Source organism: Sinocyclocheilus anshuiensis, unplaced genomic scaffold (genome assembly GCF_001515605.1).
Source record: "Sinocyclocheilus anshuiensis isolate Anshui unplaced genomic scaffold, SAMN03320099.WGS_v1.1 scaffold848, whole genome shotgun sequence".
Lineage (NCBI taxonomy): Eukaryota > Metazoa > Chordata > Actinopteri > Cypriniformes > Cyprinidae > Sinocyclocheilus > Sinocyclocheilus anshuiensis.
In genome coordinates, this window is record NW_015549628.1 from 233,185 (window position 1) to 242,852 (window position 9,668).

The window sequence follows — 9,668 nt, forward strand, 5'->3', positions numbered from 1 at the left end:
TTTTATAATTATATTGCATTAACACAATAAATAGGAAAAATGTGATTTTTATGCCAGCATTCTTGGCCTGACCACTGACGTGACACCATCCATTTCCTTATAAACCCCAAACTCCTTCCTTATGTAATTTCCCTATAAAAATAGCCTCTTTCATTTGTAATTTACATGGAAAAGTACACAATGTCACTGCCTTAATGTTCTTAATACAAAGTTTGGAGTTCATTGCAAAACAACAGTGCAAAAGCCCATCCTAATGCTTTCATGCCATTCCAGTTAGTGTATTTTACTAGTTTAAACAGTTTACTCTGTACTCATGGAAAAGTCTGAGAAATAAAACAAAGCCCCACAAACAAACCAGACTAAGAACACACAAATAGCTTTGTCATTTTCACAGAAACATGTAATCAGCTCAGAACTCGGTGGTGCAATATAGCTACTGCCATGAGAACAATTGTCCAATAGCTCGGTTGGGATATTAAAACAATGAAGGAACAGCCTTCATTCAGCCTTCACAATTAATTTTTAAACAAACATAAAGTTTTAAGATACCCATTAGCCTTTCTTAGTTTAATTTATCAATTCATCTCTTTGACGAAGAGTTAGAATTGTAATCATTGTAGCCTCCTGTGCAAGTACACCAAAAACACCTGTTTTTAATGGTGGATAACATAGGGTGACCATACGTGCCATTTTTCCCGGACGCGTCCTGGCCAGGATTTGTTTTGGCTTTGTTTTCTTGTTTTCATGCTTGCTGAAGGTAATGATCGAAAAGTAGTTTGACCAATAACATGCAAGCATTGTACATAATTGACTAATCATGGCATGTGAGCAGGTGGGATCTACGGTCAAAGCGATGCAATTACGCGTACATATTAGGTGAGTTCGACTTAAAAGCAGTGCGGCTCAGTGTTTGACATCAAAGTACCTCGAGAGCGTTTCGAAAGCATAACCGGCTGTATGATACTTTGATGTCATACACCGATCGGTCTGCACATGCAAACAAAGCCAAAACCTAGATATTTTAGGCAATATAGAAATCCTGGCCAGGACGCGTCATGGAAAAATGTCACGTATGGTCACCCTAGGATAACACGCTAACCAGGCTAACATGGTAACAAAGAAAGGATGGTAGGTTACTCACCACAGCCTGGTCTGACAGGAGTCAAACTGTAATACAGGTTTTTGTTTTGTTTTTTTCTCTGCCAAACAATAATCCCAGTTTATTGGCGGCCATCTTGGAAACACCCATTTTCTAGGAATGCAAGCAAATTACTGGAATTCCAACTGCTGGAATAGGCAAAAATTTAAGATTACATTTCATTAACATCAATTAGCAATATGTGTCTTAACAATTGATCGCAAATGTTGATTATTTAGCTCAAATATCATGATTTAAAGGGATAGTTCACCCAAAAAATTAAAATTCTGTCATTAATTACTCACCTTCATGTCGTTCCAAACCCGTAAGACCTTCGTTCTTATAGCTAGTACCTATCGTTCTATAAGATATTTTTGATTAAATCCGAGAGCTCTCAGACCCTCAATAGACAGCAACTGACACATTCAAGGCCCAGAAAGGTAGTAAGGACATCATTAAAACAGTCCGTTATTCAACAATTCTTGAACCACTGATGTCACATGGGCATTTTACCTTTCTGGGCCTTGAACGTGTGAGTTGTGTTGCTGTCTATGGAGGATCAGAAAGCTCTCGGATTTCAACAAAAATATCTTAATTTGTGTTCCGAAGATGAGGTCTTACGGGTTTGGAATATCATGAGGGTGAGTAATTAATGACAGAATTTTTTTTTTTATTATTATTTGTACTTTAAAGCATGAATCAAACTGTGAGCTGCTGCCTCTGCTGGCCTTTTGCTGTATGTGCTGTAAGTTTTGCTGTAAGGGATTTTGCCATTTTTGTCAACTGATTGAACTAGTTCCACATTAGTCCTTAAATATGCATGCAATTAAATTAGAATATGTTCAAGAATTATGTTGAATTAGCTCATTTTAATTATTAATAAATTGTGATTACATTTTTTATTTTCTCTCTCAATAGAATTTTTTTTAGAAAGAAATAAAAGTTATTATGGAATATAAATAGTTGCATAATAGGTCAAAACATGCCGTAGCTCTGAATGTCAGCGAAGCGTCAGAGAATAGCACAGGACTCTCTCTCAGCTCCTGTCGGATGAACGTATCACAGCTCCATTTGGAGTGCTCTGAAGAGGAACATCGTGTCCGTGTTAACAGGCGACGAGAGATATGGGGGCTTTTCTCCCTGAGCAGATAAACGAGAGGATGAGAGACAATTTGCAGGGACTCTGAGCACTTCAAGTTCTGGCAGCAGAGGTGAGAGCTTTCAGCTCCGCCGCGCCACTCAAGCAAAGAGTGAGAAATCACAGCGCCGAATAAAAAGGTGTGATTCATTCGCTCATTACGTTGTGTGGAGGTTAAAGTGAAATCCTTTTTCTCAAAGAGATGGGGAGAGGGATGAGCATGCAAAGATAAAATAACACTCAGAATAAATGCACAAACTTTAATGTGGCACCGTTATAAACTGCAGCCCATTTAATTCAGAAAGTGAAGACCCAAAACCCATTTGAAACTAAAAAATGAATAAACAACTAAATAGAGGTTTTCACATTTTTTTAAGAAAATGTGAGTGGTTCTTGTCTAGGAAAATGAGTGTGGTAAGACTTCTGTGATATTCTGGTCCCAAAATAAGACTTTCTGTGTAATTCTGTGCTCCTGCACTTAAACTTTACCAAACTCTCAGATAAGACTTTGAGAAAAGACCTGCAGCACTGATGCTCCTAATTGCACAGGCCACGTTCTCTCTCCATAGTTCCCTTCCAGGGGAAATGCTCCATAATCTGACACCCTGAGAGGGCAGCGCTGTTTTATTATCACAGGCCGCAGGCATGGTGACAAGCCTGGGGCGTGAGAGCACCTCTCCCATTTACTCCTATCAACCTCAGCTTCCTGTCAGAGAGCTGTCAGTCTTCCTGCAGAGTTCTGCTCTAGTGCTGATAAACTCCACTTAAATGATTAAGTGTGTGTGTGATTGAGTATATGTTGCTTGCTGTACATGAGTCAGAACTTCCTACAAAAAAAATTACTAATATTTTAACGGTTGTGAGGCTGACTGCACAGCCAGTCAGAGATTAATATCTGCCAATATTAAAATCAGTCAATCGGTGTTTTTGGTATGTCGAAGTTGCAGTTTGGCAGAAGATCACAAATTAATTAAATGGCTATATTCAGAATACAGTAGTCACATTGCATACTGTGTGGTATACAGCTTTCACATGACCTCATTACACTGTAAACTCATCAAAAAAGGTACAAAAGCTGTCACTGGGGCGGTACACTAGGTACTAAATTACATTATTTAGGTACTTAAATGTACCATTTATGAACAAATATGCAGACTTTAGGAATAAATATGGTACAAGGGCATACCTTTTAATTTTTATTTTTTTTGGTGTGTATGTTTAATTCAGCATTATTATTATTGAAAAAAAAAAAAGATTTCCTTTAATCCAGTCTTGTACAAAAACCTTTGGAAATCTGATCAAAAATAAAAAAAGACAGAATAAAATTAAAAGGATATTAGAACTAGACTAGGAAAAAAAAGACAAAAAGTTAGAATACTAGCATAAAATTAAAAATATATCAAAACTATAGTACTAAGATGAAAATAAATAATAAATACAAGAATAGCATGTAAAATCTATTAAAACAAGAATTCTATTAAATATATTACAACTAAAATACTAGCTAATACTAGCATCAAATAAAAATCAAATAAAAATATTTGAATACTACTAAGAATAGTAAATAATAAATAATAAAACTAGAATACTAGTGAATAATAAAACTATTAGAATATAAAAGATAATTAGAATAAAAGAAAAATATTAAAACTAAAGTTCTACAAAAATAGTATTAAAAATACTAGAATAGAATAAAAAAAAAACAATATTAACAAATTAAATATATTAGAACACTAGAATTGAAAATATTCTGGGCAGCTTATATGTATGTTGCACATTTCAATAAATGTAGTGTGATATCTTGTTATTAATAGAATTAGCATACTCTACACATTGCCAATAATGTATATTGCAGAAATAGTAAGAGTATTTCAATAGTGACTGGATAAACAGACATCTGCTGCAGCAAATCTGGCATGAATTCATTGAATTCAAAATCATGCAACTCAAACATTAATGCTAAAGACAGTTGTCAATGGCATCAATATGAGCCGATAACAACCTCTGATTCATAACAACCTATGTGCATCTGTTTCTGACTAAAGGCCAAACACATGATCCTGTATAAACTCATACAGGACTGAGCCTGTAATCAACCCACTTACTACAACACACAGAGTCCACACACACACACACACACACACACACACACACCTCATCAACAAACACCTGGACTCATCCGCAGCTTTACTACCTCACCACCACAACAGAAATCCCACCAGCTGTTCATTAGTACTCAACTAAATGGGATTAATTAATGTGGGTTTTATTTTAATGTTCCTTGTTGCTCTCCAGGGGTTGGTAAAAGTCCAGATGTGTGCAAAAACATGCTTGTCTTTAAAGTAAGTCTGCTTAACCTGTTTAAGGTAAAGATAATTTACCCGTCTCTCTCCTCTGCTATTCATCGCAGAGGTCAAAACCATAAAAATGTTGTTATATCAATATAAAGGAAGCCTATATCAGCCATAATTTGCTCTCAAAACATATTGTGTAAGTCTCCCAATATGTTTCTTCACCAAAGCATTCAATATTGTCCAAATCTAGTACTTCATTTTAAAGAACCTCAGGGGGTTATGATGAAGAACCTGGTCCAAAGTAGGTGTTTGTAGTAGACATTTATAAGTTTTGACATAATGAATGGATGAAATATCTTGTTTGGTGTCAGGAGCACTGCAGCCAGGTACTTGACAAAGACGCTAATGCCTCCGGACCAAAAACAACCCCTCATAACACCTTCTTGATTTATAAGACTTAATGCATGAAATTCAAATGTTCCTTCAAATGTTTTATTGTGTTGAATGAAACGCAGGAATTTATTAGGCTGGGGTCATGTGAAAGCCCGTTGTTTTATATTCCTACACTAAATCTGGCATGATACAGTGAGGAGGTTTTAAATGAGACCAGCTGTAGTTTTGATTTGAGCTACAAATGTCAATGTGACACGTGAACATTACATGCACAGCTCATTGCTCACACTGATGGCTGGCCAACCGGTGTTTGGGATCGGTCCAGAACAAGGGGTCAAAGTTTTGCTGGGTTGAAACTACTGGTAGATGCCATAACCACACCAATACAAGGCTGTAACCATGCATTGAATATTGGTGGAAATTTAAGGGAATAAATAAGAAAAAGAAGAACATTAAAAGAACAAAAATAATATATATTCTTATATAATATTCTTACATATAATTTTAAGACCTGCCAAGGACCAGATATTTTTTTATTATTATTAGTCTTTATACAGTCCAGACCTCATCCTGACTGAAATGCTGTGGTAAGAGCTGTGCATAAACAAATGCCCACAAACCTCAATAAACTGGAGCAACGTTGTAAAGAAGAGTGGAATTTTTCCAGAATGATGTAAGAGACTGATAAAGTCATATAGAATTGATTATCGAATCATAGGGTGTCCTAACTTTGTCACACATGACAAAGGACATAGGGTGTCCTAATTTTTTCACATGACTGTATATATATATTTGACTCTAAAATACTTTGGTATACAGAAGAGTTCATGGTCGACTCAATGACTGTGAGGTGCCAAGATCCTGTGGCTATAAAAACAAACCCAAAATCATCAGTCCTCCACCAGCATGTGTGACTTTTGATATGAGGTGTTTGTGCTGATGTGCTCTTTAGGTTTTCACCAAACGTTGTGCTGTGCATTACGGCCAAACATCTCCACTTTGGTCTCATTTGTTCAAAAGACATTGTTCTAGAAATCTTATGGTTTGTTCAGATGCAGCTTTGCGAACCTAAACCTTGCTGCCTTGTTTTTTAGATAAGGCAAGGCAAGGCAAGTTTATTTATATAGCACATTTCGTACACAATGGTAATTCAAAGTGCTTTACATAAAAGAAAGTAAAATAATCATAAAACAATAATCACAAAAATAAAAAAAGGGATTTAAAAACTTTGAAAATGATTTAAAAATTGATTTAAAATGAATTTAAGACAGTTAAAAATAGAAAATGATTATACATAAAATACAGTGCAATCAGTTCGGACATCGCACAGTGCTCATTCAATAAATGCACAGCTAAACAGATGAGTTTTGAGTCTAGATTTAAATGTGACTAATGTTTTAGCACATCTCTTCTGGAAGCTGGTTCCAACTGTGGACGGCAAAATAGCTAAAAGCGGATTCCCCTTGTTTTGTGTGAACCCTTAACCAGTGTAAGGACCTAAGGACTGGTGTAATATGCTCAGATTTTCTGGTTCTAGTCAGAATCCTGGCAGCAGTGTTCTGGATGAGCTACAGCTGTCTAATGGTCTTCGTGGGAAGGCCGGTGAGGAGACCATTACAATAGACCACCCTGCTGGTGATAAAGGCATGAACAAGTTTCTCCAAGTCTTGACTGGAAACAAAACATCTAGTTTCAAAGAGCAGTGGAGCTGGCGGTCTCCATGGAAACAGCATCACGCGAAGCGCACCAACTCAGCGGATCACTGACGGTAAATGCACTGTCTTTATCAAAGACTAAGACGCCAACAACAAATGTAAACGATGTGGAAAGGACAACCATAATGATGATGACTGTTGGTTTAAGGACAAATATTGTAATACATGTGAAAAAAAGGCCATATCAGTCGCATTTGCAGGAAGAAAAAGGCAAAGGAACGATTAGTGTCACAAAATGTCTTGACACATTACGCATGTGACGCATCACCTTATGGCATTGGTTCCGTCATTTCCCATATGTTACCCAGCGGTGAAGAAAAATCAATAGCTTTCGCATCGCGCACACTTAGCAAGGCAAACAGAATTATGCGCAGATTGAGCGTGAGGCTCTGGCAATTGTGTTCGGGGTCAGGAAATTCCATCAGTATCTCTACGGACGAAAATTCACGCTTTTTACAGATCACCGCCCCCTTACTACAATCTTTGGACCACAAAATGGAATTCCATCTATGGCGGCGGCACGTATGCAAAGGTGGGCATTACTTTTGTCTGCGCACAATTACACCATCGAGTACAAAAGAGCTGAACATCACGCAAATGCTGATGGTCTTTCCCGTCTGCCATTACAAGTGGAACACAAAGAGAAAAAGGATGCTGTAGAGCTGTTCTACCTCGGACAGGTAGAGAAGCTCCCTGTCAGTGCCACTGATATTCGACGTGAGACTATGAGTGACTCTACCTTGTCTACAGTTGTCGAAATGGTTCTGAAAGGGACTCAAGCTGTCAGCCTGACAGATAATAATGAACTCTCACCTTTCATCTCCAAGTGCGATGAACTGTCTGTCCAACACAGGTGCTTAATGCGGGGTATGAGAGTAGTTGTTCCTCACAAGCTGCGGAAAAGGGTGCTGGAGGAACTGCACACTGGCCACCCAGGAATTGTCCGAATGAAAGCCATTGCTCGCAGTTATGTGTGGTGGCCGGGTCTTGATGCTGACATTGAACTGCAAGTGAAAATGTGTCAGTCATGTCAACAAATACAGAAAATGCCATCCCAAGCACCCCTCCACCCATGGGAGTGGCCAAGCAAACCATGGGAGCGCATACATGTAGATTTTGCTGGGCCGTGTGAGGGTCACATGTACCTGGTCGTGGTTGACGCACATTCAAAGTGGCCTGAGGTGCAGTTGATGACATCAACGACAGCAGAAAAAACAATTGGAGTTTTGAGGAACCTCTTCAGTCATTATGGTCTGCCTGAAGTTCTTGTGAGCGACAATGGACCACAAATTGTCTCTCAGGAGTTTGCAAATTTCCTGAAGGCCAACCATACAGATGGAGGAAGGTTTGGGCCCTGACGTTGTGATAGCAGCCGGAGAGCTCTCACAGGAGGAGGAGGATGAGCTGGGCCCACAGGCTTTGGTGGTTGGGGGGGCCTGCCACTTTTATATTGTAGGATCTTTGTTGCCATGTATTCAGCCCATGCAACTGTGAAAACATGTTAGTTCCCCTTGCTGGGAGTGGTCCACTGATGAACGACTGAATGGGCTCGGCTGCGCTTTGAGCTGAATGCCGCTGTCTGCTCGAACTTGAACACCTGTTAGTAGCGATGTTAGCTGCTGGCTGATCCGATCCATGTTTAATCACATTTGGGGATTCCTCACCCACATTCATTAATGCTTCAAATCTGTCCTCAAGATGTATAGGGGGTGGTAGAATACCAGTATTCACAAGCCTTGTCATAGCCGAATCTGGGGAAGAGGATGCTATCGCAGCAATATGAGATACTCGTGACAATCTGATGTTTCCAGTGCCCTTATGTCTTGCTCCCTGTTTGTGCCATCAATTATTGTGACGATCAGTTTCGGCTTGTTCCTCTACACTTGGTATAAACTGTTGAGATTCACTAGATTCATGGGACTCACAAGCTGTATGCTGAGGGGGTCCATGATGACGGTCTGCTGTGTGTTTCGCCTGTTTTGGAAGTCCAGCAATTAACTTTGTTTCAAGAACCGCAATCCTTTGTAGAAGTTTGCAGTAGTTCATGCAGCAAGTATATTCAACAGGAGGCATTTTCTTTCTCTTCTGTTTGAATGTGGGCAGCATGCCATACTTTTCCCATATTTTTCTAATTGTACTGTCATAAACTTTATCATTTAACATGTTAACTGAGGCCTGTAGAGTCTGCTGTGTAGTTCTTGGGTTGTTTGCCATTTCTCTGAGCGTTACACGGTCTGATCTTGGAGTGAATTTGCTGGGATGTCCACTCCTGAGGATTGGTGTCTGTTTTGAGTGTCTTCCACTTGTGAATTAACTTCCTCACTGTAGAATGATGGACTTCACATTGTTTGGAAATAGCAATTTTACTCTTCCCAGATTGATGGCAGCGACAATTGCTTCTCTAAGATCATTGCTGATGTCTTACCTCCTTGGCATTGTGTTAACACACACCTGAAGGCTCTAGAACAGCAAACTGCCCAAACTTCTGCTTCTATAGAGGTGCTCACACTTGCTGATGATCAGTTAATCAAAGGAATTTTATTAGCAGTGCCTGACTGCTACTTACCATCTTAATTCCTATGTTAATAGTAAGGGTGTCCTAACATTGTCACACATGGATTTTCCATTTTGGCTTTATTTTTGAACTTCTGCTTTTATGTGCTCACACTTCCTGATTATCAGTTAATCAAAGGCGTTTGATTAGCAGTGCCTGACTGCTACTTACCCTCTTAATTCTTATGTTAACAGTAAGGGTGTCCTAACATTGCCACACATGGCTTTTCCGTTTTGGCTTTATTTTTGTTAAATAAATAATGACACGGTACAATATGTCATGTGTTGTTGTTTTATTTTCCAAATTTTAAAACCTGCCAAGGACAAGATAATGTTTTATTATGTCCTGATAGGCCTAAAACCATGGAATTCAATAGGGTGTCCTAACTTTTTCGCATGACTGTACATATGTGTGTGTGTATATATATATATATATA